Source organism: Gallus gallus, chromosome 11 (genome assembly GCF_016699485.2).
Source record: "Gallus gallus isolate bGalGal1 chromosome 11, bGalGal1.mat.broiler.GRCg7b, whole genome shotgun sequence".
Classification (NCBI taxonomy): domain Eukaryota; kingdom Metazoa; phylum Chordata; class Aves; order Galliformes; family Phasianidae; genus Gallus; species Gallus gallus.
The window spans coordinates 3,392,887-3,420,834 of NC_052542.1; the positions used below are offsets into that span (position 1 = coordinate 3,392,887).

Here is a 27,948-nt window from a genome sequence, read left to right on the forward strand (position 1 = left end):
AATTGCTGTCTGGACCGCTGAGAGGTGGGTCTTCCTTTCTGTGGCAATAGTTGATTGTTTGGGATTGTTGAATTTCCCCATCCTGCATATGGAGGACAGTCTGTTACAAGCACTGCATGTGTTGCAGGATCTGTATGAAAAGGATGCTAAGTACATCAGTCTCATCAGGCTTTTATTTAGCAGCTTACCTTCTTTGTATTATTAGATATAGATGAGGTCAGCTTACTTTCACTTAAAGAGATGTACTAGATCATTGGTCCATCACAGAGCTCTCAGGAACAAAACCACAACCTCAAAGATGATAAAAAGAAGAAAATATAAGGGAACAGTGAGAATCCCAAAGGAGAGAAGTGAGGAAAGTCTAACAGCCCTCTATTGTTACAAGGGAGCTATTCAGTGCAATGGAAGTCTCTATTAGAGCAAAAGCCTGAACCAGCAGCACCTGTCTTTCAGTGGTCTGTGTTGGCTCTTAATGTGAATAATGGAATGAAGACAGCATTTTAATGGTCAATGAGACTGTTTCTATAAAGAGATTAAATTCCATCTTTTTGTTGTTCAACATTTTTATTATTCTTCCTATGGTCTTTGTAGGCTGTTCATTTATTTCATGCTTGACCATTATTATTAGGGGGCAAATAAATGGCTAAACTACATTTTCCTGTCAGGGAGACTGATTTTTGGGCCATTTGCACAGGTTTTTATTCCTTACTTTAAGGTTGCTTTAAATACTACTGCTACTGCTCCATACAAAATCTAGATCACATTTTTTTTCTGTTTGATAGGTGTAAAGTGCTTAAGGTTTTACTCTGAAATCTAAATGGAAGTTTACTTTATTACTGTTTCTGGGTTTTCTTTTTACAATCTTGGTCCAAGACTGATGCCTTCCCATCCACCATCTCTTTCTGAGTGTAGAAATACCTGACATTTGCTACTGCCAGCAAAGTTATCTTTAGCATATTCTTTAAAGAATGGATCCAATACCTTTTGTGCAGATAGAATGTATCTTTTGCCCAAATTTGTAATACTTGAGTTTGGAGGATGATATGGCTCTAATGCCATATGAGCTTTTGCATTGTGTGTCCATTAGATATTTTTAAATATTAGCTTTTCCAATTTTCTGTTCCTGAGAGAACAAACCCAAATTTTCTGCAGAATTTGCCATTTTAAGGAATATTTGCACGCATGTTGCTCATTAATTCAATCTTGCTATGTTTTACTTCTATGCTGTTCGGTGCTATTACATAGGTACATTAGCTTGTATCTACAGAAACTTCCATTTACATTTGTTTGACTTAAGTTCATTGTGTTTGTCTTTTCAATATAACTGATGAGATCATTCCAAGATGCTCTTCAAGGCCCCCAGCACTGGGTGTGGAGCTGGAGCTGCATTTACCTGGTTTGTCGTATCTCAGGATTTCAAAGTTCTGACAATTCCAGTTCTAATCAAGGAAATATATTGGCTCATATGAAATCCCAATAACCTAAAGTGTTGCAGATTATAAGATCCTGACCTCATCACAGTGCATCTCTGACCTAATACAATGTTTCAGGAAAATGAGTCTTAGCATTGTTTCCATTGCTTTCTGGTTTATTGCAGATATAATTAGAACTGATTCATAGAAATTTGTTGTTATTAATTTGAATAAACTAATATGAATCAATGAAACACATATGGATATAGCTTATTTCACTGCATGTGCTCCAGAAGAGTTCACAGGTTTTCACCTCAGTGCTTGCACTAACCTTATACCCTTGATCAACTTTTTGATTGCTTTACCCAAAAGCAGTATTTAGCTTTCTGATATAAAGACAGCAGAGCTGGCAAAAAAAATTGTGAGTGTATTTGATTCTCCTAGTTTCACAAAATGCACAACACCTTAGATAACTATGAAAGAAAACCAGTCATTGTAAAGGTAATGAAAAGAAGAGTCTGTCTATTGCCTCAAACTTTCTTACACTGTTAGTGCAGTCAGTGCTTCTCTTACTTCCAAAGTTGGAGCAATCTGTAACAGGGAATATTGCAGTTCTAGGGGAAGAATCAAGACTGTGATTGACTGGAAGTATCTTTTTATTTTTTAATTTTTAACCTCTACATGCAAGGAATGGTAACCAAATTATTAATAGTTTACCCAAGATTTGAAAGAATTTTTTTTTCAAATCGTAGGGATCAACTGCCAAAGGCAATTTATTCTTATGGCCTCAGTTTGACAAAGTGCTTAAGCACTTGCTTTTACTAAAAAGTGACATGAAACTAAAGAGATTATTCATATGTTTAAATGGTGGATTGGAATGTATTTGGGGGAAGAAAATTAAATGCATTTATCATTGCAAATAATGTAAATCCTACACTATTAACTTCTAATGGGCTGAAGTTCAGTCAAAAGAATAGTACTACTCATAAACAGTGTGAAGAGGAAAGCAGGCATAATAGCAAGACGAATACTTAATACCTTCCAAGCACCTTTCACCCAATGAGTTCACGCTGATGTATGAATAAAAATGGTCAACATTTCAACAGCTCTGTGCACTAAGCTGAATATCTCCTTATTCAGATGGAAAAGTCAAAGCACAAAGACTTTGAATGATTTGTCTGCATGAATTGGTAGCAGAGCTAAGAATCGAATTGTGGCTTGGCTCAACCTGCCATGGTATTATTCATCATCCCAACTACTCAGTCATTTATACTGTATAGAAGTGACAAACTCTGTCATTCAGCTGGAGAAAGATAATTTTTAAGTATGATATCTGTAAAATTCTCATCATTCTGCAGTTTTGATTGTTGTTGGTTTTTGTTTGTTGTACAGTGAGTTTGCCTTTTCCTCTCCTACGACACCAAGCTTTGGATTAAAGTTTTACTGCATTAATTCTGGTCTTAACTTTGATTGAACAGGGCAGGCCAAGTCAACTTGTTCAGTGGTGGTACACTGCTAAAATAAATATGTGACTTGGGAAAGTCATTTCTTTCTTACTGGTATATAATACTAGCTGTGAATTCTGTTACTTGCTCCCCATTCTGAGTTATGCAGCCATGTTTCTTTAATGGACATACAGTTCTCCCCTGAAGCATGGGCAGGACCTTCTGTCATACAGATCAGGGACGCTCCTCTCTTTCCCAGACCCTGTGTGCTAAAGATGCTAGCTCTCCTCTCTCCCCTCTTGAAGCCTGAGAATGGATTTTTAACTGTTCTTCACATGTAGAATATACTACTAGAATTATTCTTCTCATCATGTGGTAAACTCTGCAATTTTTGTTGCTCAAGGAGAATTGCATAATTAAGAACCACGATGAGTTCTTCACAACACAAATCTTCATATTTTGGTCAAGAGCTTTCCAAATGTGATAAAACACAGAGCTTGTTGTGTTTGCTTTTCACAGTTCTGATGGTGGACTCTTCTTTTTGCAGACCTTGGAAGATTGGCCATTCGTTTCTCTGGGGAGGAGGACAGGGTTTCTTACTTTAAAGACTTTTCATTATTTTAAGATTTAAGATACTAGATTTCTGTCATACAGAAGCCAGGTGCTTTTCTTAGCCCAGCTGTCTCTCTCGTGAGCTGTACATGCATATTCCACTTCCAGTAGACATGCTGTATGTAACTTTCTCAAATGCTGTAACAGTGAAGGAAATGACTGTAAAACAATGGCGTATACCCCACAGAGCTGCTCCTCAGATGTCTGACATATCTGCTTACTTAAAAGAGATGAGTTTTTGTTGTTGCTAACAATTAAGAGACCATATAGTGGGAAAGTGAGTTGGTTTTCTACTCTGTCTGGGATGTTAACAGCACCACTGTCAAGTAAATTTCAGTTAGTAGGTTTTTATTATTGATGATGATACCTGAGCTCTTAGGAGAAGACGTCAGGTTCTAGGTTATGTCTGTAGTGCTGGCAGATTAGAAAAAAAGAAGAAAACTACTTGCTTTGTAAATTGAGTAGACAGCTTGGAAGACATTCTGGATGACTAATGGTTCATTAAAGCACATTTTCATTATTTTTAAGTTCAACCAGAGTTTGAAGGGAAGAAAAAAAAAAGGATATGCTTATGGTGATTGTAGAAAAATACATCAAGGTATGAGAGAAACCATGGTGGACTGTGGGCCATTCTTTTTTAATAACTATGACATGCTCTTACTCTGTGACCTATTTTGTGATGTCTCTCTAGGACTTCAGCCTCATCCAGTCATCTGGCTGCATGAAAATGCTTTTCCTTTTGCCCCTCCAGCATACTATATAGAGGCACAGCTCACAATTGGCATTCAGTGTAAAACTCAATGTAGTGGTATCTCTGAGCACCACCATAGTCATGCAGTGCCTACTTCTGGTTACGTTAATACAGGAGACTTCTATTAGCAGCACTTTTCAGAAAGTGATTGGTTGTTTCAGAGAGATCGGTAAGAATGCTTTGCACCAGCTGTAGTAAACCCAAGCTGTTGTGGCTTAACCACTGGGTTGTTGGTGATTCAAATCAAGGACACTTGCTAAATGGTTGTTAAGATGAATCAGGGGCCTCCCACTCCATGGTTTAGCCACATCCCTATCTTCTTCCTCAGACATATACGTTTCTTGGAGGACCCAGTATGCAGGAAGCCAACACTGCTGCAGTGCTTTGCAAAATAACCTTGCTATGTCTGAAAACATAGCATCCAATGAACTTTGAGGGGAGCTGAGCCATTCTGAGATTCTGAACATGAAATATCTGCCATGTCTTTGCTGTTCAGCACGACTTTAAATATATAGAGCTAGTACAGAGCTAGGGCCGGAAGGTTTTTGTTTTTTTTCCTGCCTTATAATGCAAAACAATTGTCAGCGCTGTTTAGTCAGCCAGTTCAGCTGAGGTTATGGTGACGGAGCAGCCAAGGCTGGTGGCGTCTGTCCCAGAGAGCAATACTGACACCCTTATTTGTGTCCCTATATCTACAGTACAAGAAACACTACATTTTTTTACTGGAGATTGCTGCCTATTCCTTCCTGGACTTTCAGTAGTTGAATGAACAAGGCATGGGAGGATAGTAATATGACAGACAGCAAAGGCAAAGTTAGGAGATAGCCCTCCAGCAGTGTGCAGAAATGAACAAGACAGAGTGAAACCCAACATCTGTGAACAGACCCATAATAATACTAATATGGAAAAAAACCCTCATACAGTGGTGCTGGATTTTTCAGAAACAACATGACATAGTCCAGATGTGATTAGGATAATAACAGGTATAGTTTGGTTTGGTCTAACGGACAAAATTTGGGTAAACTAAATATGTGGTTAATTGGTTGATAAAATATTTTTGCACTTGTGTGGTGTGTTTGATGTGACAGAGATTGTTTCACTCCCTCTATGAGTTGTGGAGCTAACAACTCCAGTATTGTGGCATGTAATAGTGACTACTGGTGACCACTCTCAAACTGGATGTTACAGAGGTACAATTATCCCCCCTAAAACCACTATTTTATAGGCTCTATGACTCAAACATACTGCTGTTTCCTCCCTGTGTTAGACAAAATGCAGGCAAGTGGGCAGATCTTTATCCCTTTCACCAAGCTGTGATCTGATCCAGATGCACCCTGACTCTGTCTTTGGATCCCCTGCAGTCAGCAGTACAGAGCTGCACTTAGCTGTGGCTCTTACCAGGAGCCCTGGCACATCTCCCATGGCTGATGTCCACTTGCTTTTTGAGGCTCAGGGCTGAGGGGTCCACTTGTTGCTCTGCCAGTCTGTTGGCATTTCCATTCTGGGGCTTACTTTTCAGAAGTCTCCAAAACATTGACAAGCGGAAAGCTATTCTATGTGTATCTGTCTGAGGGTGCCAGTGGGAACGTAGTGAATATGTCATTAACCCTGGAGAAATCTTGAAATGCAGTACTTACTCCAAGTTGAGAAATGTTAGATTGGATAGCATTATGTTGTAATTTGGTTTGGTATAGAGCATAGCATTAAAACACTTCCTAAAGTTGTGAAAAAGTGAGCCATCACTCATTGCTTTCCTTGGTCCTCGGGAAGTATGTGTGATACTAAAAGAGTTGTGCCATTTGGTTTTGCTTGTTAAATCAAGTATGTTCAGTTCCTTTCCAATGGATAGTGCCACAGTGAAAATATGAACTCCTAGTGGCCTTTCTATAATGCATGATATTCAGGAAAAAATAGGCACCCTGGTAGTTAGCCTGGTGTCTGTAGCAGCTTTAGGTATAAAGCAGCTGGCAAAATGTCAGTGGATAGGACAATGCATAGATTCCTGTGAACTGTCAACTCTTTGCTGCATATCAAAATTCTTCCTGTAGCGAGATGTGAGGTTACTGACCATGTGACTTGTTTTGTTACCAGCATGGAATACTGCTGTGCTTCATTTATGAGTATTTGCATAAATCAACACATCTCACTCATTAATAAGGTGTGGAATGCAAAGATCTTAACTTAGGGTAGAGTTGCTACTTTCCTCATATTTTATGGAGCGCACGGACTTGATTTTTAAATTTTTAATTCTAACACATCTTATTAAACGTGCGAGCATAGAGAAGCACCACCAGTCAAAGACATCATTATTATATGCATGGAGGGTTATCTTATGTCTTTCTACCCTCATCATTCATTAATGATGCACAGAGGCTTGTTATTTGTCTTTTCAATTCTTTGACTTAATTTTATTGCTCATACTTTATGACACATGGAGAGCTCCTTAGCAAGCATTCATCACCAACCTTTACCTATCTATGGAAATAGCATCTCTGTTAAGCCAGCAAAAGCACCTTGTGTTCTCCTTGTATTTTGCTTATGAACTTAGTGTAGCATCAATTTCTTATTGATGCTGTTTCTTTCAAACTTTTCTAGGATTAGTAAAAGATGAAACTATCCCTTACAGCCTACCTTTATCTTATTTGCTAGCAGCTAATCTCTCATTACATACCAGGTATATTCATTTAAACCTCAGTTGTAACTCCAGTTTGCCATTCAGAAGTGGCCTTAAGCATGATTAAGTTTTTGCCCAGTCTTTGTAAAACTGTGAGACAGAAATGTCTTCTGCAAAATATTTTGGGTGTGTGTCTCTGTAAGACAAACTGTGGTCCTCTGGGAACAGCGAAGAGAGTATTAAAGTGGTTCTGACTTCCACACGTCACTGTGGAAAGGCCCCCAATATACTGTGATCATAGAGTGGTTGGAGTGTTTTAAGTTTTTCAAGCTCAGCTTAAAAAGCTTAATCAAACTTTTTGACACAACTGGCACACATTAACATTTCTGATCTGTAAAGACACAAAACAGGAATTTCTAATTGCCAGTAATTAAAGTATGTGGTTGGTTTTGAAATGTTTTCTTATTTTGAAGAAGTCTGAAGTGGTACAGCTCCCCAGTGACATTTCCAAGGAGACAGGGGTCTGCCTGAGGCTGTCTTGCTGCCTCTCAAAAGGCAATAGAGAAAGAAGTAGGCTGTGTACTCATCCTGCATAAACATTTGAGCTAGGGCTACTGTTGTGTTTTTCTGTAGCAAAAACTTAGCTCCTTTTTATCAAAAATGTATTAGCTTGCCATAGAAGGTATCCCTTACTGCTTGATACAACATTTAAAAGGATCCTAGCATGCACCCGTTTTTTGCAAGAGGAGCACCTCACTGGAATGAGGTAAATGTGAAAAGTGAATGTGAAAGCTCACAAACACAAACCCTACTGTCCCAGCAGAATGTGGGTGGTTTCCATCACTTTATTAAAAACATGAAATGTTCTTTGGACTAGAGCTAACCCTGAATTACTTTTAAAGGATCCCGAGACCTACTAGCCAGGGGCCAAGTTATATGCATTTCCTCTGAGCTCCTTTGAGCACAGAGGGAGGCAGTCCTTCCCTGATGCTTCAGTGCTTTATCTAAATGCTGACTACAGGAAACAGGAGGGGAATGTCTTCTGGGGAATACGATATACCAGAGCTGTCTTGGCTTCCTCTGGAGCATCTGGTGCTGATGACTGCTAAGAGGAACTTGATAGGGGGCATAGCCTAATCTAATATGGTAATTCCTAGATTTTCATGATAGCTTGCCGCTTGACAAAAGCCACTGCTGCTTTTCTCCTTCCAGGTTCTCGCAGAAGATTCTTGCATAATCTAGCTCAAAAAAAGAGCAGAGCTGCTGAGCCAGGGCTTGCCAGTCTATTCTCTGGGGATGCACTTTCAAGTAATTTTGCTTCTGAGAGTGGTATTTCTGGTGGCCACATCACAATTCAGTTTTCAAGTGCTTGTCTTTCATTATCTCTAACAGGGTTTCTTGATTTTTTTTTTCCCTGTCTCTTTTAGTCAGTTACAAAATACAGTAAAATCATCCTTTATTGTGGTAATCTGGCACTTCTGTTTTCAGTTTCTGCTGCAGTGAGGAAGCCCAGAGGGTTGTTTTTCTTTTTTCTTTTGTTGTTGTTGTTGTTTTTTCCTATTGGTTAACTACTTGGAGCCTGAATTGGTTCTGCAAGTGTGGGTGAAGTTTCTCACTGTGAAGATCCAAACTGGAAAAATCAGGCATAATCTAAAGTTTTTGCACTTACAGCAACATAAAACACATTTAAAAAAAAAAAAAAAAAAAAAAGCTTTTGGTCATTAAAGTGTTTTATGGCAATGCAATCCAATAATGCAAGTCGGATCATCTTCTATGGGTTGACCAGTCAGTAAGCGCACGCTGCTGTCATGCATGTGCAGCAAATGAGTGAGACCTTGAGAAATGTATTGCCAAGGGGCCTTATGCAGCCATCTTGTTCCTCATTTGCTATCTTTTCTCTCTGTTTCTGCTCCAGGCCAAAGAATTATACTTTTGATACAGCAGAAGCACTATAGTTAACACATGTTCTAGGACTGTGAGTACTTTCACTGTAGATGTCATGTTTGCTCTAGATACATACCTGTGCCTATGAAATGAGTAGATATTGAAAATGTATCCAATACCTTGAGAAGTTGGAGAGAGAGTAGTTTACCACGAGGAATAAGTTTTTAACTAAGCACTTAGAGGGAATGTATGTTGGGGTATTAAATTTAGTGTTAAATTCCAATCACTTCATTATTCTAAGACATTCTGTAAGTATGTGTTCTCCAGAGTGTCCACTTTCTGCTAGCTATGCACAGTCACCTCAGTCAAGAGAGAAAACATTAAACTGAATACATTTTCATGCAGTGCAAGTTGGAAAAGAACAAGACTCAAAAGCTTGGCAAAACATTTGTTACCCGCTAAGAAAAACTGATGCACAACCTTTTTTTATTGAGTTGTATCTTACTTTGCATTCTCCAGGCAAATGAGCATGGGGTTACATGTTTCACAGAGTGTTTTTGACTGTACAAGATCAGCTCTGCCCCTGCTAGTAGAGAACATGCATTCTGCAATACTTTAAATCACCCTGTGATAAAAGTGACTCAGGTGTTAGTAATCCTGCTACTTCCTTTGGAAGTCTGTTTCACAGCTGAATAAACACTACTGCAGGAGTTCTTCCTGCTCTGCTTTAGAGAAGTACAAAGGCTCATGGTGCCTCTTGTTCTGTAGAGCAGAATCATACTGGGATCACTGGGTGATCGTGAAGGTGTTTGGAGGAGTAAAAGAGAAAGTCTAAATGTGTAGGAGAGGAGATGTTGAAATGACATGCTTTAAAATTAAACCAGACACCAGTAGAATGAAAACAAAATGTCTGTTCTAATAAAGACAGTTATAGAATATCAGACAGATAACAATTATCAGATGGTGAAGTTTTTGTTTCTACTTCTGTTTCTATAAGCTCTTGTACATAGAATGTATGGAGTGGCAACACTGAATACTTAGACACTAATCTTACAGCCAAGCAAATTGCTTTGCAAACAATGAAGTCTTGAAAGAATGGGACTCATAATGTCCTGCTTAGAACTTTTCCATAGCATTTTTCAAACTCTAACTCTTATAGGTTCAGGCTAGAATTGCCCCATCAGCTTTCCCGAAATCCACTGAATAATTTTACAGGGATTTAGTCAGGAAATGGCAGTGCATCTGCCCCAGCTTTGTGTAGCTGGGCTCTAGCTTCAGGGCCTGAAGCAGGTCCCTGACAGTCCAAGCAAACAGGGATTACCTGATCTTGGCAAAAATTGCTTGCAACTAGTATCCAGGGGGGTGTCTGCCCTGCTTCTGTTGTATCCCAGGGTAATGAAAAGTTTTCCACTTAAAGTTTTTTAATGAGCATAATCACATACGCTTACTGTATGTAGTTTGTAATGCTCTTACTTCTCATCTCTTGTTTGCAAAACCACAAATCAGAGCGCTATTTTTAGATGGAGACACTGTCTTGGACTCATACTGAGTATAAATATTTATAAGAATATGGAACCCAAATAATTCAAGAATGTTAAATTCCTCTAAATACTTCCAACACATGAGTGAAGTTAGTTGGCAAGTAAAAAGAGGTAAAAGCCAATTTCTTCATTCTCTTACCAGAATTTGCTGAAGTTACTGTTAATATATACTTTGTAGACTTGTATTTACTCAAGGATCATTTATACAGAAAAAAGAAACAGACATTCTAAAGATTTGGTGTCGTGATCTACTTTGCATCCTCTATATTGAGCAGTGCAACTTAGTTTTTGCTCTGCAGACAGCAATTAATGAAGGGGTCACAAATGTCTGAAGTGATAGATACTACCATATCTCAGTTTGTTACAGTCAAATGTGGGTCACTTTCAGGCATCTACCACCTCTTCTGCCAACTCTTGTGTACTGCACATCAGCTGGAACTCTGTGTAAGGAGAAAAACATGAATGCTTTCACTCTTAGGAGGTATCTGAGTCTGGTTTTCTTCTGAAAAGGTTCTTTGCTGAAGTGTCAGGAGAAAGGAACCATGGTAGTGCTATCAGACTAGGTAAACAAACATACCTAAGATGGTGACACAACTGAGTAGGGTAAAAGAAGGAAATTGCAACCTTTTCTCCTTGTTAAAAACTCAAAATGAGTCCAAAACAAACAAGACTCACACTCCACTTACACTGGCAGCAAAAGTACTTATGACAGTCTCATATGTAGGCTGTGAATGGCAAAGGGAACACATTTAGAGAGCAACTAGTGGCTTAGTACAGCCTGTCAGCTTTATAAGTTCTCTTGTGATCCAAATATTGCATTGAAAAGTCTGTTTCCTTTGACTGTGTTATGGGGAGTATGCAAATAATGCTTCACTGAACTATGAGAAGAAAATGCAAAAGTGATGGCTGTAGAGAACTACCAAGTAGGCTGTTTTCTCAGGTGCTAGAGTCACTCATTAGAAGTGTATGTGATGATGAAAGCTCTCATACTGCAGTTCTCATGCACTAGCTTTTAGGAGCAGGATTATGAACTACCTCAAAATCAGGTTGTCAGGGTGAGCTGGCTAAATGTATATCATTCACTTGCACTGAGCAGTGAAATACAACCTCTATGGTTGGTGTTCACAGCTTGCAGATAAGGTAAAAAATGTTTATGTTAATTAATATACATAGAGCCAAGATGAATAATGCCAGATATGATCATAACTCCAGTACTAAAGTTACTGAATTCATATAAAACAGGTCAATCAGTTGCTGTCAAAGTAGTCTAAATGCATTCTTTAGCTCTGGCAGCCCCTGAAGCTCTGACTTTAAGAAGCTTGTAAGGTTTATACAAGGAAAAATCAGTCTATACATTTCTCATCTCGTATATTATTTTCTAAATGTGTATTTTTGACCACCAGAGAGAGCCACGATAGAGATACATGTGATTTTTTCTTTGAACTATCATAGCCTTTCTTATATTGTTAAGCTAAAGGCACCCACTAAACTTAACTTTACGTCCAAGAAGAGGTGTGAATACAAGGGTTGGGAAACTGGACATGTCTCTTGGCATGAGCTTGGGAACATTTTTGCATATATCCTGGTGAATTCATTGGGAGTGACACTACTTTGGAGGGAGATTCAGTTTCTCAAACTTAGCAGAAATCCACCACTCTAATCTTTTCAGATTGAGATCATTTTCTGTTGTACCAGTCAGTAAATTGGAAGCAGGCATGAGAGGTTAGATAAAGTAATACATTAGTAGGAGAGGGGCATTTTGCACCAACTGGGCAAGAAATGAATGAAATAAAGGTTTGCCTTACTGCTTATAAATAGCTGCAAGAATTATTATAAGAGTTATTATAAATAAAGCAAGCAAACAAGCTCTGGGTAAGCAGCAGAATGATGATCCCCGTAGGTATTCTGCTGTCGGGTACTATCTGGGCTGGAACACCAAAAGGAAAAAAAGCAGTCACCAGAAACAGATGATTATGAGTTGTTTTATAACTGCCTAGCATAGCTTTTAGTAAATTAGTGAGCGATCCTTTTCTTTAATGCTTGGTGACACATGCACAAAACCCCCAGTACATCTGATTTCTAAGGCTTCAAATGATGACATAGATTTCTATGCCATCCAGAACGTACATAAATATGAAAATGCCTCTTTATCTAATACTGTTGATGGTCTCAGTTCTGAGCAATGCAGAGGAGATAAAAGCCTGATGCTTCTGTGTACAGCCTAAGGCACTCACAGTGGGAGGAAGGCGATCCCCTTGTTCTGTGTGCTGTTCCAAATTTCATAAACGCCTCTGTTGCTGCAGTCACGTGTTACCATGTAATGATCACTCCAGTACTCCACATCAACTTTGCTAAATGCTTGTTCTTATTAGCCTGAACAGTGACAATTTGTTGTTGTGGGCTGCTCTGGGACGTTTCCCTCTCTAGTAGTACACTGTTTGCCAAATCTACATGTTATTGTATTTGTCTGTACAGTGCAGACTGCTTCTGAGGCTAAAGTTATTTTTTTTAACTTGGACATTTTGTAGCTTTAGGCTAAATTATATTCTCAGTTACATCTGATGAGATCAAGGCTACTGTTTAGTCATATCATACAGACATCCTCACTCCTTCATTTACACCAGGGTAATCATAGGCAGAATTTATTGCTCAGCCTTGCATGACTCTTATTCGTTGAAATGTAACAAAACACTTTCTCTGATAGCTTTATTACTATAGTTTTCAAACAGTCATAAGTCGATCCAGATGTTTTAGGTATTATTCAAGTATCTTAAGAAAACAGTAGATCTGTTTTCCGCATAAAGAACAGCAGAGCTGTTTGATAAAGCAACCCAAACACTTTTGGAGTCATGTCTATCATAGAAAGCCTAAGACAACTTATAAACCAAACACAACCAAGAACTGAACTGCACAAATGATTTCAGTTCCTGAGCATCCCTATGGGAGCTGATAGGTTCTGACTTACCATGGTGCTGTGCTGACTCAATACTGATCAGATGAGACCATCATTCCCTAAATGATTTGTCTCACTAGGCCTTCATGAGTATGGGCACCTACAGGAATGGCTTCATTTGGTGTAACTCAAAATGAGCTCCATTAAAACCGAAGGAAATTGAAACGACTTGAGCTACCTACATTTGAAGCATCTGAAAATCTAAGGGATAATTTTAGCAGATAAATAATAAGCTTAGCAGAGCTAAGATTTCCTTTCCTTTACTCCAGAAAGATTGCTTTTGCTTAGTTGGAGCAAGTTCTTACAAATGATGCAGTAGTGTCTTGGAGTCTTTGTTGGGGAAAAAAAAAAAAAAAAAAAAAGGAGTTTAACTCAATAATAGCTATTTTTAGTGTGAATTTCCTGTGTGTTTCAAAGACATGATTAATGTAGAATTCTTCAGAGTGGTTTTGCTCTAACTTTCTCCCATTAAAGAACAAAAACCTTCTATACATCTCTAAAATAAAATTTCATTGTAAGCAGAAGCAATCTTCATCTCTGGTCTCTGGTTTTAAATAGAAACTAGTTCTTAGTTGGAAAATGTTTTGGAAAAATGTTTTCTTTATATTTGGGATTGTTTAATCAACATCTTTATGAAATTGAAACCATTTAGCATGCCTTCATTAATGGCAGTGGCTAGTTGATACTGGTTAAAGTTCCCGTCTTTCAAGGCAGTGAGAGATCCAGCATTATAGCAATGGAGTCAATCAATAGATAGGTTTTGTTGTTGCTTTTACTTCATTTATTTGTGATCACTCAGGCCTGAATAGGAACTATGTCCATGTGGTCACCTGTGTCTTATACCTAAGCTGTACATTCCAGTACAGAGAGAAGAATTATAGATATCGCAATGTGAGATCACTAACTGCTGGTGATTACTTTTCCTACTGTCTTTTATTTATAGCTTTGTTGTGTGGGCATCTGACTTCAGTTAACAAAACACATGCATTCCCTAGTACACACCAGTGCCCTTGCATACTAGAAATATGCATACATAGAAATAGGCTATGGTGCAATTCTTTGAACACAGTGGTCATGCTCAGAAGCATAAATCTACCTACAGTAGTCCTACATTAATTTTCTGAACGCATTCATCAAAAGTCCACTGGAAGCACATGAGAATATAGAATCATAGAATGGCCTGGGTTGGAAAGGACCACAATGATCATCGAGTTTCAGCCTCCCTGCTATGTGCAGGCTTGCCAACCACTGGACTAGGCTGCCCAGAGCCACATCCAGCCTGGCCTTGAATGCCTTCAGGGATGGGGCATCCACAACCTCCTTGGGCAACCTGTTCCAGTGTGCCAGCACCCTCTGTGTGAAAAACTTCTTCCTGCTATCCAACCTAAACATCCCGTCTCAGTTTAAAATCATTCCCCCTTGTCCTATCACTATTCACATTTGTAAACAGCTGTTCCCCCTCCTGTTTATATGCTCCCTTCAAGATTGGAAGGCCACAATGAGGTCTTCCCAGAGCCTTCTCTTTTCCAACCTAAACAAGCCCAGTTTAATAATGCTGCAACTCATTTTTCATCTGAAAAGGAAAAAAATAAATCTCATCTCTTCTACAATACTTCTCTATTTGTTTTAAGCTATTTTGTAGCTTTTTGGATTATAGATGAGTGTCAGTACAGTTTGGGAAGTTAAGCAGTTAGTCCATTAATGCATTTGATACAAGACCATTGTGATTTTCTTTATCGTTTATTACTGTTGCTGAGGTGAATGACAGTTGTTGTTCTGGTTCCAGTTACTATGCTGTAAGATTTCTGTTGTCTGTATTGTGCCTTACCATTTTTTGTTAGACTTTTTTTCTGTGTGAGGCCATGCTGACCTGCACATTATAGAGTACCTTATTATTGATTTGATATTAGATGAGTTCGTGGCCATTATGTGCAGTGACAGGTCTTGTAGACTTATTGTTTAAAAAGAGAATCTGTATTCAAAATAAAAAGGTAAAAAATACTAATTTGACAAGTGGCCATATCTATTAAGAATATTTGAGTATTTCCTTATAGTTATATCTTGGTTACATGGTTGCTCATGAGAAGGGAGGCACTGCGTTAATTTGGCTCAAACAGCTCAGCAGAGCTCAGTTCAGTGACATGGAGATGTCATCTGCTGTTGGGTCAGTGCAAGTGACAGCTGTGGTAAAGTCTGCAGAGCAGCTCTGGGTGGTGTCCAGCTGCAGTTACAATCTGCCTCTTGGGGTGTGAGGCGTGAGACTGTATTTCATTGGGAATGAATATCCTGTTGAGATCTGCTTCGAGCGCTGTGCGACAAATGTCTAGCTCAGCAGACTGCAGCATGCTTGCCAAAATCAGAATGCAATTTAACGCACCTCTGCAAAGCTGGGAGAATGTTAAAAATTAGTATTGTCAAGAGCAACAAAAGGAGGTGTGAAGGAAGTTAAATGGGACTTTTCCTTGACTGTTCACACACGAAAGATACAGAGGAATTGCGCTGTCTTAGAATACTCATATATTTTCAGTAATTGGCCAGTTCAACCACAACTCTTTTCTCTGAGATATAGGTCAGTGCCTGACAGTTCACGGTCCCATAACAGACACTGAAACCTTGGCTCTGTTTAACATCAGTCCAAACTGTGTGATTTAGGCCTTTCTGTAGGCTTCTGGAGTTTGTCATTTTAGTCTTTCAGCCAACTCAAGTCAGATGCGGCTTTTTCTGGTGGAAAGCTATCATGGGATAGAGGTGCTTAGTTTATCTCCAGGACTATTTTACACACTTCTCTTCCTTGACTTTAAACACAGGCCATCTTTAAATATTTTATTGCTATGGAGAGGAAAAGATTTGGCATAATAATGTCAGAAAGTTACAATGAAAATAAAAATGTAAGGGGCTGTGTACCTGAATGTTCCCTTGCTACTTGAAGCAGTTTTAATAACTTCTTTCCTTCTATTTAAACAAACAATTAAAAAAAGCCTAATGGTAAAAGCAGGTAAGAGGTCATCTTAAACTAAAGATACTTTTTGGTGCAAGCTGGGAACCTCAAAACAGGATGCTGTTAGACAAGAAGAGAACTCAGTAGATATGCTTGCTACTGGAACCAGTGCTTTTAAATTCCAGGCTTAAAGACATTATGTAGCCACAGAGTTGTTTCAGTAAATATTTATGATCCAAAGTTGTTTAAAGTTGTTTGCTGTTTGGGTCTTTTCCTGAGACCTTCAGAGAGCCTTTGTGTGTGTTTATTTTGTCTTTAAAAGCAAAGAGCCTCAGTGCATATTTCGTCTCAGTTTAAAAGCAAAAAAAAACAACCCACTATATTTGAAATGTTGAAATGCAGCAGTTTCTCCCTTGCTCTTGTCATGATGGTTGCTTTCTGCTTCACAAGCCTCTTGATAAGAATAGCAGGCAGGTGGGAGGGGAAGAAGCAGAGCTGGTGCTTTGCCATTTGACTTGGAGTTCCCCTCTAGCATAGCACAGCAAAACTATGGCTTGTCAGGTCTGTACGGTGTTATTTAACACATCATAAATACTCTAAAAATGCCCTTTCTAAGGTTGGATACCTGCAGTAAATTCTGTAGTGATATTTCACAAACATTCTGACAGAATAAGCATGGAAAACTAAGGCTGGTTTTAAGAGAGCTTGGTAGCTCCAGTTCATCCCCGCTCCCAGTGATGGTGACGTGTTCCTGCATTGGGGCTGCATTAACTCAGTATGAGGAGCTCTCATGGCTTTCAGGCTGTCAGCTGGCTACAACTGATGGAAGTGTCCATGAATCTTATATAAGTCCTGTTTGGATGTTGCATTTGGAGTAGTGTTTGATCACTTCCACGATTACCAGCTGGATGTAATGATTGAGCTCACTGAGATAGATAATCCTGTGTGTGTGGCTGAGGTGACAGCAGGATGGAGCAGTCCCAGCCCTGGACTCACAAGGAGACTTTCCTGTGGGTGCCTGGTGGTTCTTTGGCTACTCTTCAGACTTCACCAATAAGTACATGCAAAAAGAGAACAGCTTGACTAGAAGACCAGCAGAGTTCTGGGAGAATTTCTGATCTCGAGTATGAATGTGATCCAGCATTGTGTTTTGGTGTAAGAGCATACAAACGTTTGCCTGTCCCAAAAACGTCTGTGAGATTTCACCTCTTAACAGAGTCAGGGTTTGTAGAGTGTTTCACATTCTTCACATTACCTCTGTGTGAGATACCTGACCTCACAGATAGCAGTAAAATCTTTTTTTCCTGTGTGCTTGCTGTGGTAGTCAGTAACTCCATGTGGCTCTGCTAGCATGGGGCAGAGCTAGTGACCTGAAAAGCCCAAGGAGCACTCATGGCTCATGTGTTTGGGCATACGTGTTGAGACATCTTGCTTTGCCATGCGTTGGTGCTGGCTGGCACTTGTTGCCCCTAAAAGAGTTATTGGGGCTCTCATTAAGCTACTATGTACTGTGGCAAAAAGTCTGAAAGCTGCTTATAAATGTGGGGAGATTGTTAGGATTGGTCTTACCTTCCTCTTTCTTAGGTTTATGCTTTAGCCTTAACTAAGCTATGTTGAAAGCTTCATTTTAATTTTACTAATCCGCTTTATCCTGAATGAAATAAAGGAAGCAGGATGTGGCTTCCTATCCATTCTCAAGTACATGTGTCCAGACATTATGAGGAAAAGGGACAAAACTGTTCTCTAAAATACTTACAGAGTTGCTTCTCTGGAGAAGTATTGTCTAATTAAATCCTGCCACAAAGGAGCAGATCAATTGGGCAGGGCATCCTGAGTTTTTTTTTACTGGAATTTTTGGTTTTCTGAGGATTCGCGACTGAAATGACGTAATGTAACACTGTGATGTGCTGTGGCTAAAAGGTGAGGGGGGTGGAAGTGGGGATGATGCTTTGCCTTTTTAATAGAAAAAAGCAATCAAGGTCATCTAAATGAATCCAGGGAATTATTACAACAAAATGATATGTCAAAGCATGGCATAACTTCCTCTTCCCAACATTTGTAAAACTCAGTATTAATGTCATTCAACTTAAGGAATAAAATTTGATGTGTGCACATGTCAAGTTCAGTAATTCCTCAGACAGCATCAAGGAATTGATCTTTTTTAGCATTTCATCAAAGGTTAATTGCACAGGTTTCATTTTTTGTTAATTAATCCATTTTCTTCTTTGCATGTTCTCTATAGGAGTTCACAAACCCCAGAATATACAGTCTCAAACTGACAACTATAGTCAGCCGTTAGAGAGAGATTTATAAGCTTTTGCTCTAGGTTTTTATTGTATGACCTTCAGAAGAGAAGAAAATATTTGGGAATCTTCAAGGGATATTTTTAGGATTGTTTCTGCTGCTTCTAATTTGGATAAATTACATTTTCTTTTGAGAGATCTTGTTGAAATAAATTGGAATGTGGCTCTTAAATGCAGTTGGGGGAAAAGACATAAGAGCCTTATGCAGAAAGCACTGAAATAGGTAGAAATCAAAGTAACCTGGGAAGGAGGAAGTCTTTTGGCCTGAATGCTGCTCTCACTGGCCTGTGGGGAATTTTCTATCTGGAAATTCATCCTGACAGGGTGTTGCCATCTGTATTTGCATAGGAAATGTGTTCCATAGCATACTTGCAAAGCGATTTGGTGGTACAGGAGATCTAGGTGTGTGTCCAGCTTGCTTCAGAATTCATACACTGTGCTCCACTGAATTGTAGGACAGAAGTTTCTTCCTGATCTTAGTTCCCCATTGGAAGTGCTGTTTTTATACTTAAAGGTAGTGCTTTTGGCTTTGCACATCTAGTGAGGTCTGTCTGGTCAATTGATTACAAAGTGTCTGATACAGTATTATTCTAAATTTAGGAAAAATAAGAAATATCGGCACAGTAGAACTGATTAGTAGAGCTGAGTGGGAAATTATTTTGCACCAGAGGGTGGTGGGCATGGAAAGGCTCCCCAGGGCAGTGATCATGGCCCTGAGCTGCCAGAGTTCAAGAAGTGTTTGGACAGTGCTCTCAGAAATGTGATTTGGTTTTTGAGTGGTCCTATGTGAAGCCAGGAGTTGAACTCAGTTCTTGTGAGTACCTTCCATCTTGGGATAGTCAACAACTCCATGACGTCACATTGCAATCATCTTACTTAGGATCTGAAACCATGCTGCAGTTAACTATTATCACACTGTTTTGTGTTGCAGGATAGAATAAGACATTAAAAAAAATGAGACGCTGTATGGGTATGTAATTGCAGAAGTGAAGAGAATAAAGGGAGAGAACTGGTGCTGCCCAGGAAACCTTTGTTAAATGCTGTGCTCATAAGGATGATACAAGTATTTAGTTCCAATTCCTGCTGTTTGTTACTCACCTGACAAAGCTGGACAGACCTAACTGAGCACAGACTGGCTTGGGTCTTTCCTAGAACTATAATTTCTGTCATGCTTAACTGTGTTGTTTGTGGCCTTTGGCCAAGCAACTGATGTCATTAAATGTGTGCAGTGATGTTTTTGCCAGCTCTAAGTGTCTTCTACTGTTGTAAAGACTTCTGCAAGGCTAGCCCAATCTCTGCAGGGTTGCACAGTACTGTTATAGTGCCTGTGGTAAAATCTGCATGTGATGAAGTAATGCTCTTTGTGTCCATGTTAGTCCTGACAAGCATCCTCCCTTAGCTTGCTTCATACCATGAGTTCATTGTTTGGTAATGTGAGAACACTTGCCTCCACTCAACTCTAACACCTGTAGCTGAAATAGAAAAAGTGGGGTATGTTATGATGCCCTTGCTGACAAACAAAGCAGTCTGTGATTCCCATATACATGGGGAAGAAACAAGAATTTCCTGGTTATCTGTGTGAAATGTCTCTTCAACTAGCAGCAGTAGGCCAGGCTACCATCAGTGCAAGGAGGTCACTGTTGTGAGATGGGGCACACCAAAAATGCAAGGAAACAAATTTTCTCCAGAAATAATTTGTGGGAGGAGGAAAAAGATATTATACTTCTGTTTCTGGATATTATCTCAGATGAGGGGGCTGTCACTATTCCATGCATTCAACCTCATGTACAGATCTTCAGGGCCGCAGGATCAGTGACTGCCTGAGGTGCCTCTGCCCTTGGGCCTTCTGTTACTCCTAAAAGAGCAGAAGAAGCAGCTGTGTGGTGTCCCCAGTTCCTTGCCTATGATTGCTCATTGGTCCTTATTTGTCACCAGGCTATGCTTATTCAAAGGGGCACTGTCAGAAAGGGTGAAATTCAAGTGTTTTCAAGTTTGATGAAAGACAGGTAGGCAGCAGGCTGTAGAAGTGAATCTAGATCTAGTTACATACATGCACACTCATAAGTACTATTAGGAAGAATACGTTCTGTAAGTTAGATATTGAGCAGTCATTCAGATATCCTTAAGGAATTTAGTCTGCTCCAAAGTTTGTTTGTGTCTCTTATCTCCACAGTCTGTGGATCTGGGACCTATTGCTCAGTAGCACAAAACATTGTGGTAGAATAGATATTGCCAACCCAGAACATTCACAAATGGTGACTTGGCCATCTAAAATTGCAGGGTTTTGAAAGCAATAAAAGTTTACATTTTGTAACTTGTTTCCAGGTTTAAGCATTCACAATGCATTTTTCATGCATTTTGGAAATATTAACATTTAATTGCCTTGAAAACAACACCAGCTGAAAAAAGAGCATCACATAGTCTAGAAAATATTGTCACCATGTTTTAATAGTGACAGTCAAATTTTACATTGGCAATTAAATGAGCAGGTTTCCCTCAAATGACAAGCCAAATAAACTAAGCCACGAAACATTTGTTAATTTTCAGTTTCAATTAACTATTCTTCTTCAGGGTTGATTATTCATCTGCTCAGCCCAGTTTTGCTGGTGTTGGTCAGTTTTACTGACTGGCCCCCAGTCAAATTTTGGAATTCATTGAGGTTCAACAATAGAACACATTGTTAAAATTCCTATCATTCCAGATTATTAAATGCAAATAACTTATTGAAATCCAGTTTGTGCTTTGCCATATGCTTTGTAGTTGTACTGTTGTGTTGATTGAGCTTTTTAAAGTGAAATTGATTTAGTAAACATTAATAACCATTTAGAGCGTGCATATAAAATATTTCTATAGATAAAACTACCATATGTGCTTTGCATATATTTTTTTTATATCTAAAAGCTTTTCGTTTTTCTTTCTAGGGAACAAGTTTCTCTGGATAAGGCCTGAAAACACACATGTTCCCAAGTTACATGCAAGTTTTGCTGTATACCTACATTTTGGTCAGCACTGGCACTTGAGCGATGCGCTGTTGAGAAACAAATTTGCTTTTCCAAGGTAAGGCACCTCACTCAAAATAACTCACTTTAGAGACACCTGAGGGCATCATAATTCACTTTAGAAAATCTGTCACTGCAATTTCAGTGGTTTCCTTTTCAGCCCCCTGGTTTTTGTGGAGGTGTCACGTCAAAATGTGCAGTATTGAGAAGCAGCAATAACTGAACACTTCCCTGTTCTGTGTATAGATCTTAGAAATGTGGTGGTTCCTCCTACAAAATAAATAAAGAGAAAGTTAGGTAATAATACTGGTTGCTGGCTTCTCAACTCAACTCAACTCTTGTACCAGAGTTCTACGTAAGTGTGTTTTACAGTGTTCTCTGTTTTACTCAAGTCAAAATTCCAAAGCTACTTTCTGATTCTGAAAATAAGATTCAGGAAAAACACACTTTTTTTCTTGCCTTTTTTTTTTTTTTAATTCCCTCTCTCCTTAAGAAATAAGAGCCAGCCTACTTAATATTTCCAGCCCTTAACATTTCCAGTGTTTATATTACTAAACCACAGGGAGCTGATCACTCCCACTCCTATAGGACTGGCAGGTAATCTGTCTACTCCACCATCTTGCTAATGAACTGCTTGTTTATGTAATAAGAAGTCAAATGTCAACAAGACTTTGAAAGAAATCTTTGCTTTCCCCTTGTTTTAGCTTTTGACTGTGACTGCCCCTGGGTAGGGCAAAGCACTGCCTATCTACTGTAGTAAGACTGGGTCTGTTAGGTTACAGTGATTAGAAAGGCTTGGTTTTTGCTTTCCTGAAAATTATTTTAGCTAAACTGTTTTATACTATATCAGCCTCGTTCTAGACTTGCAAGAAAATAGTATGGGCCCAGACTGACTCTCCAAATATACAAAGCCTTTAAGTAAAACTGATGTTTGTCTTACAGGAGAAAAATCATTTTAGATATGCATTACATGTTTACTGGGTACCAAAGCAACTTTTTTTTCTAGGTCTGGTATAGCCCTCTACATTTATAAACTATTAATTTGAAAGGACTGATTGGTTTGAGTGCCCTCTAGTGACAAGCAGCATTTTGGTTCAAGCATCTTAAAGTCAACTGCAAAGCTTGGTTGCTCTCTGAGAATGACTGAGATCTCTTGCCCTGTGCACTGTAGCACAGATATGTCAAGATACTTACTGGGTATTCTTCTGTGAACTTTGAGAATATAAAGAAATAACCTGAAAAGGTGCAGCTAAAGGAATTTGTGCAATTTGATCCAATCCAAAGCAAAATTTAGCAATTAGAGGTGCTGAAGCTTCACTTCCCATGTGCATGTTCTGAATCAAGGGAGGAGTTTGCAAGTGAAAGTTGCATCTGTCACTTTCTCAGCTGATGTGGTTTAGAAAGATACTGCATTGATCTGCACAAGAAGTTTGATGTCAGACTGAGGCAGGTACTGTGGTATGGCACTATGCTTAGTGGAGAATGGCTCTCAGCCTCCTCTAAAGCCTCATACTGCTGCTGCTGGGAATCATGCCCCTGGTAAGCATAAAGCCAGAGCATGTTTTTAATGGGTCACAGTTGCAAGACCAGCTCTGAGAGCAGATATTGTTACCGAATGAGCTTAAGAGAACTATGGCTTCAGGACAATATAGTGAAGGTATTTTGTCAAGAAATGTCACCAGTGAATTGAATGGATAATGGGGGGAGAGTTGCATTTCTCACTGGGGACAATTGTGTCAGAATAGGCCTCCAGTTATCCCTTCTGAAGTTTGCACTGCCTTTTAAGTAACTTCTCAGAGGTGTTTCTTTAAGGTGGTTGCTTATGTGGGTCTCCTGCTTCTAACTGATGTGTGCACAGATAAAGAAAACATTCTGGGCAGTAAAATAAATTGTATTCTTGCTTTTGTTGAAGAGCCAGGTTTTCTCATATACTGGCTGTTAGCACGATAAAAACTGATGATGGCTGGGCTACTTTATGAAGCGAAGACACATCCAGATGTATTATTGTATATGGTGGATGATTTTCAGTTTGAGGTGACAGAGAAATGCTGAGCAGCATGAACTATGTGCCAGTAACAGAGCTATTGGCATTTCTCTCATTGCTGGTGTTACGCCTTGAGCCATGCTTGAATGTTGTCATACATGAGAGGTGCAGGCAGTACACATGTCAGGCTTCAGCTATGGAAACGCTCTGATGTGCTGCTCATCGTGGTACCACAGTGCTTTAAGAATACTGATATGTCTGCTGTTAGAGAACTGCCTTTTCATACAGAAAGCTTAGGCCACATGTGCTCACTATGTGGGATCCTCAGTGCAGGAAAAAAGAAGAAGCCTTTGTAATGTCCACACTGAAGGAGTATTGGAACTTATTTTAACTGCAGGATTTTGAAAATACCTCCGCAATTACTGTATGGAAATGCATAATTATGCAATATTTACGATGTTCATCAGCTGAAATGAGTACAACAGGCTTTTCTATGCTATGAAGCACTAAGCAGTGGGGTTTTAAGCCCTTATTTTTATTTCATTGCACCATCTAGTGGCCAAATACACCCACATACTGGAGCTGCCTATCACCTGCACTGACTTATGTATCACTGCTTATTTGCCAGGAACCTGAGGAAATTCAAATAGATAAATAGGAATTGATAAACTGTTTTCCTCCAAATGTTGACTGTGGGAATGATGAGAACTGAGACACCAAACGTCAGCATCCTGTATCCATGTATGGTATCCTGCTTACCAGTATGGTAAAACAGATTATCCCTTCAAATGGGATTTTGTATGAGACAGTGGTAGAAAAACATCTTAATTATATCAGCCTATTTATGATGATAGCTGGGCTTCCTGATGCAACGTGCTGATTTGCTGTTGTTGATATGCAGACAGATAAGAATGAAGTTAATGCAGTTGTGTATGTCACTTAGGTTAATGAACCTGTTGAAACAGTTAACAATACTGACCTATATTAGCATGTAAAAGTAGAGATCGTGGGGGAAACACAGGCGTTTTTTTCTTAAACAAGGGTTAGGCTTCATTAACATTTAACAAGGGTCTATAACCATTGTTCTTTTCTAGGATTTGCTACAATATAAAATAGTGTCTTCTACAGATCATCAAATGCTTTTCAAATGAAGCAGCTACTGTACTTTCTGTAATTCCACTGCCTTCTCTTAACTGCGATGCCTGATGCCTGGAAAAGTAGCATTGAACATTCAGTGTATCTTTTAGTTAAAAAAAAAAAAGCCCAAAAACGGAAGTAATTGATTTAATATTTGAGTAAATTTGTCTTGAATTCAGTTTGAGTTTCTTTCAAACAAGTACTGTGCATGTTACTGAAATGACAAACAATGTAAAGTATTTCTGTAACCACAATGGAGAGTATCTTAGAGCCAGTCTGGGTAACAAGTCAATGGTTACGGTTGAAACTTGATCATACAAAGGGTTTTATTCCTCTTCAGGAAAAGCAGTAACCAAATTTAAGCGAGCATGCTAATTCTTGTCCCACACGTTGTGCACTACTCTTTTCAGCACTTTCCTTTGAAGGATGTAGTTAAGGAAATGTGGATATATCAAAGACTTATCCAGTGAAAAGAAAAAGCTTCATCAAATTAATATTACTTCTTTGTAAGCTCTGTCTCTGTTCCTACCTCACCTGAAAAGATATTTTAATCAGAAGCAGGTACACTCTAGCATACCTGGCCTCAAGCAGAAATAGGGACAAGCAGACTCTGAGAAGATGGCCTTTGTTTTGACAACACATCCCACATGGTGTGGTGGTACAGAGAACCCAAGCTAAGCAAAGTTTTGTTGGTATATATTTTTTTTTTAGTAAACCATTCTGGGAACAGAAGGAATCTCAAACCTTATAATGCAGTAGTTTCTGGGGAAAAAATAAAGTTAGAATAAATGAATAGAATCGTCGTGTAGAATCATTAAAATCACCAAGGTTGGAAAGGGCCTCCAAGATCATCTAGTCCAGCCTTCTACCTACACCCAATATTTCCCTGTCTTTTCTGGGTTTACAGCAACTTTTGAGTTGGAAATTCAGATTAGTAAGAAAGTATCGAAATGAAATATTTCATGAGAAAAATGTTCAGTTTATGTGGCCTACTTTTTTTTGTTGTTCATAGTTTTATGAAGATCTTTGTCTTCCTCTTCACATGTCCTTACAGGGGCTGATTGTTGCTGGTTTTATATGGATTTGTGGGAAGAGGGAATGGGGCAGGTCTGACCAAAGCTATTGCTGTATGTGCTGTGTCAGCAGCAAGCTCTCCACGCCCTCCTGGGGCTGTAGGAGTCTGGAGGTGCCCAGTGCTCACAGGGAGGGGGTGGATGGGGGGTGTCCTCAGGCTGTCTTTGTAGCGTGCTGTTGAGAACTAAACCTCTTGTTTCTTCAAGTTTTGCCTTGATAGCAGCAGTGGTTTTGTTTCAAACACAAATGGCCCTTTCAGAAATGTTCCTGAAGCACCTTCTCTTTATTTTTAGTTTCTGTAATGGTTACTGAGCAGTTAGACAGTAGTACCTCTGAGGAGGGTATTTGGTGATCAAGCTGTATGTTCAGTTCTTCATTTTTGCTGTGGCTCCAAGTCTGCTGAAGCTGGCCAGCTGGAGCTCAGAGTTGCCTGAGCACCACATGCAGCATGCTATCTGCTGAACAGTACGGTAGTGATACCTGGTTTGCCTACCTTGTTGTCTAAGAGAAAACACTACATTTTACATGAGCTACATGACTGTTTTTGCTTTGCATGACTCTGGGCTGAGCTCTTCTCTCAGGCTCAGCTCTGAGTGTCTGGATTAATTTCAGCGTGAAATGTCAGGATGTCAAGCCCATATTGAATGCATTGGAACCGAGGAAAAACATTTCTGCAAACCCTTGCGTTGCAGAAGCAGCTTCACATGCAGTTCTACTCTGGAGCTTAGCAGCTTTGCATGCGGTGCCCCACAAGCAGCCCTTGGTGTGTGGGAGGATGCAGCTATGCCGGGGATGGGACAGGAGGTGTCGAGCAGTGCGTGCTGCAGCACCACGGGCTGGCTTTTCAGCTTCTGCCCTGTGAAATCCGTGCCTGGGTGGAATTCTCTCATCTCTTCTGCTGTGTCTGAAATCAGTTGAAATGGATAATTGTGTTATCCATACCTCAGTGCCCACTCTAAGGGATTTCTGATCAGGTTATGCAGTTTCTCAGTCTACCTCCTGGTCTGTGGTAGAGAAGTGATCTAAGGAGCTTGCAGCTGCTCTGTGACTGCTTGGCAACCTCTTGTGCAGGGGTTTGGTTATCCCAGCAAGATGCTGTAGGTGTGGCAGGGCTGTGCTGGGGCTTGTGCTTGAAGATTTCACTGTCAGCCACTGATGTCAGAATGCTGTGCTGGTCCTGTTGTGCTCAGGGCTTTTATGATGTGTTCAAAGCCTCTCTTGCTTAAAAAAAAATTCTTAGGCACAAAAGCTGCAAGTGCATGTCTAAAATTGGTGATTTTGAAGGGCAACACAAGTAAGAATTGCCAGAGCTGGTTGATATCACTTTGATCAAGTCAAACGTCTAAAAAAAATTTATCTCCTCCACTATTCTGTAGTAGTTTTGAGGGGCTTGCACTTCTGTTTGTGCTGTTTTGCCCTGTTCTGTTCTAGATTATGCTTTTTCTTTTTTTTTTTCTGGGGAGGGGGTGATAGTGGGCTGGGGGAGGAGGGAATGGGTGAATTTCACAGTGGATCCTCCCCAGGGCTTTTTCTTGGCAATGCTGAATTAATTAGGCTTCTCCTATGAAATGGTGCCTAATACTGCCCTTTGGGGCTCTGGCTTAGGGTTTTGCCTGCCCTCCTGCAAGCAACAAGAAGCTTTAACTTTTGCCATTGCCTGGACATGTGCATGGCAAGCAGTCTATCTGGAGGATATGAAATGAGATTAGCTCAAGCAACTGAGTCTTGTTCTAATGGGAGTGCTGCAAGTTAGGATGAAGATGGGGAATCAGATGTGTACCACCTTGAGAAGGCATGGCTGCAGTTTTAACAGTGGTCCATTTATACATGTGTAGTAGTTTGTGTGTGTATATACATATACACACAGATACATGTTAAAAAATGCTCAAGTGTCTTTGACAATATAGAAGACGTGTCAATCTGTTGAAAGAAAATAGATGAGAGAAAGAAGCTGTGAGAGTGAAAAATGGCTGGTTGCAGCAGATAAGTAGTGGCTGGAAATGTCTTATCAGAAATTCTCTAGGCAAAGCAGCCAAACACCCTTAGGGCCAAGAGAAGTCTGCTCTACCCATCAAACTAACACAAGAAAATTGTGCAGTGAAGCTAGTGTTCAGTTTTGCCAGATCTCAGCCTCCTCCCCAGCTCTGTACTGTAAAGTAATGCAACTGAACCTGGCGGCTTGGACAAAGTGATTTGTGCTGAGAAAGGAGGGAGAGATGCTGGCTTATAGTAAGAACTGTTCATCCACAAGAAGCCCCCAGGCCCTTATAAATCCACCTGGCTCCATATGCAGGCTTATAC

At 39.6% G+C, this 27,948-nt stretch overlaps 1 long non-coding RNA gene across 1 annotated transcript in view; it reads left to right on the forward strand.

Moving 5' to 3' along the window:
* LOC107054270 overlaps positions 1 to 27,948 on the forward strand; it is a 112,511-nt gene that overhangs the window by 65,116 nt on the left and 19,447 nt on the right. Inside the window, exon 3 of the long non-coding RNA XR_001468389.4 lies at positions 21,375 to 21,510. This is a non-coding gene — a long non-coding RNA (uncharacterized LOC107054270). The remainder of the gene's footprint in view (positions 1 to 21,374; positions 21,511 to 27,948) is intronic.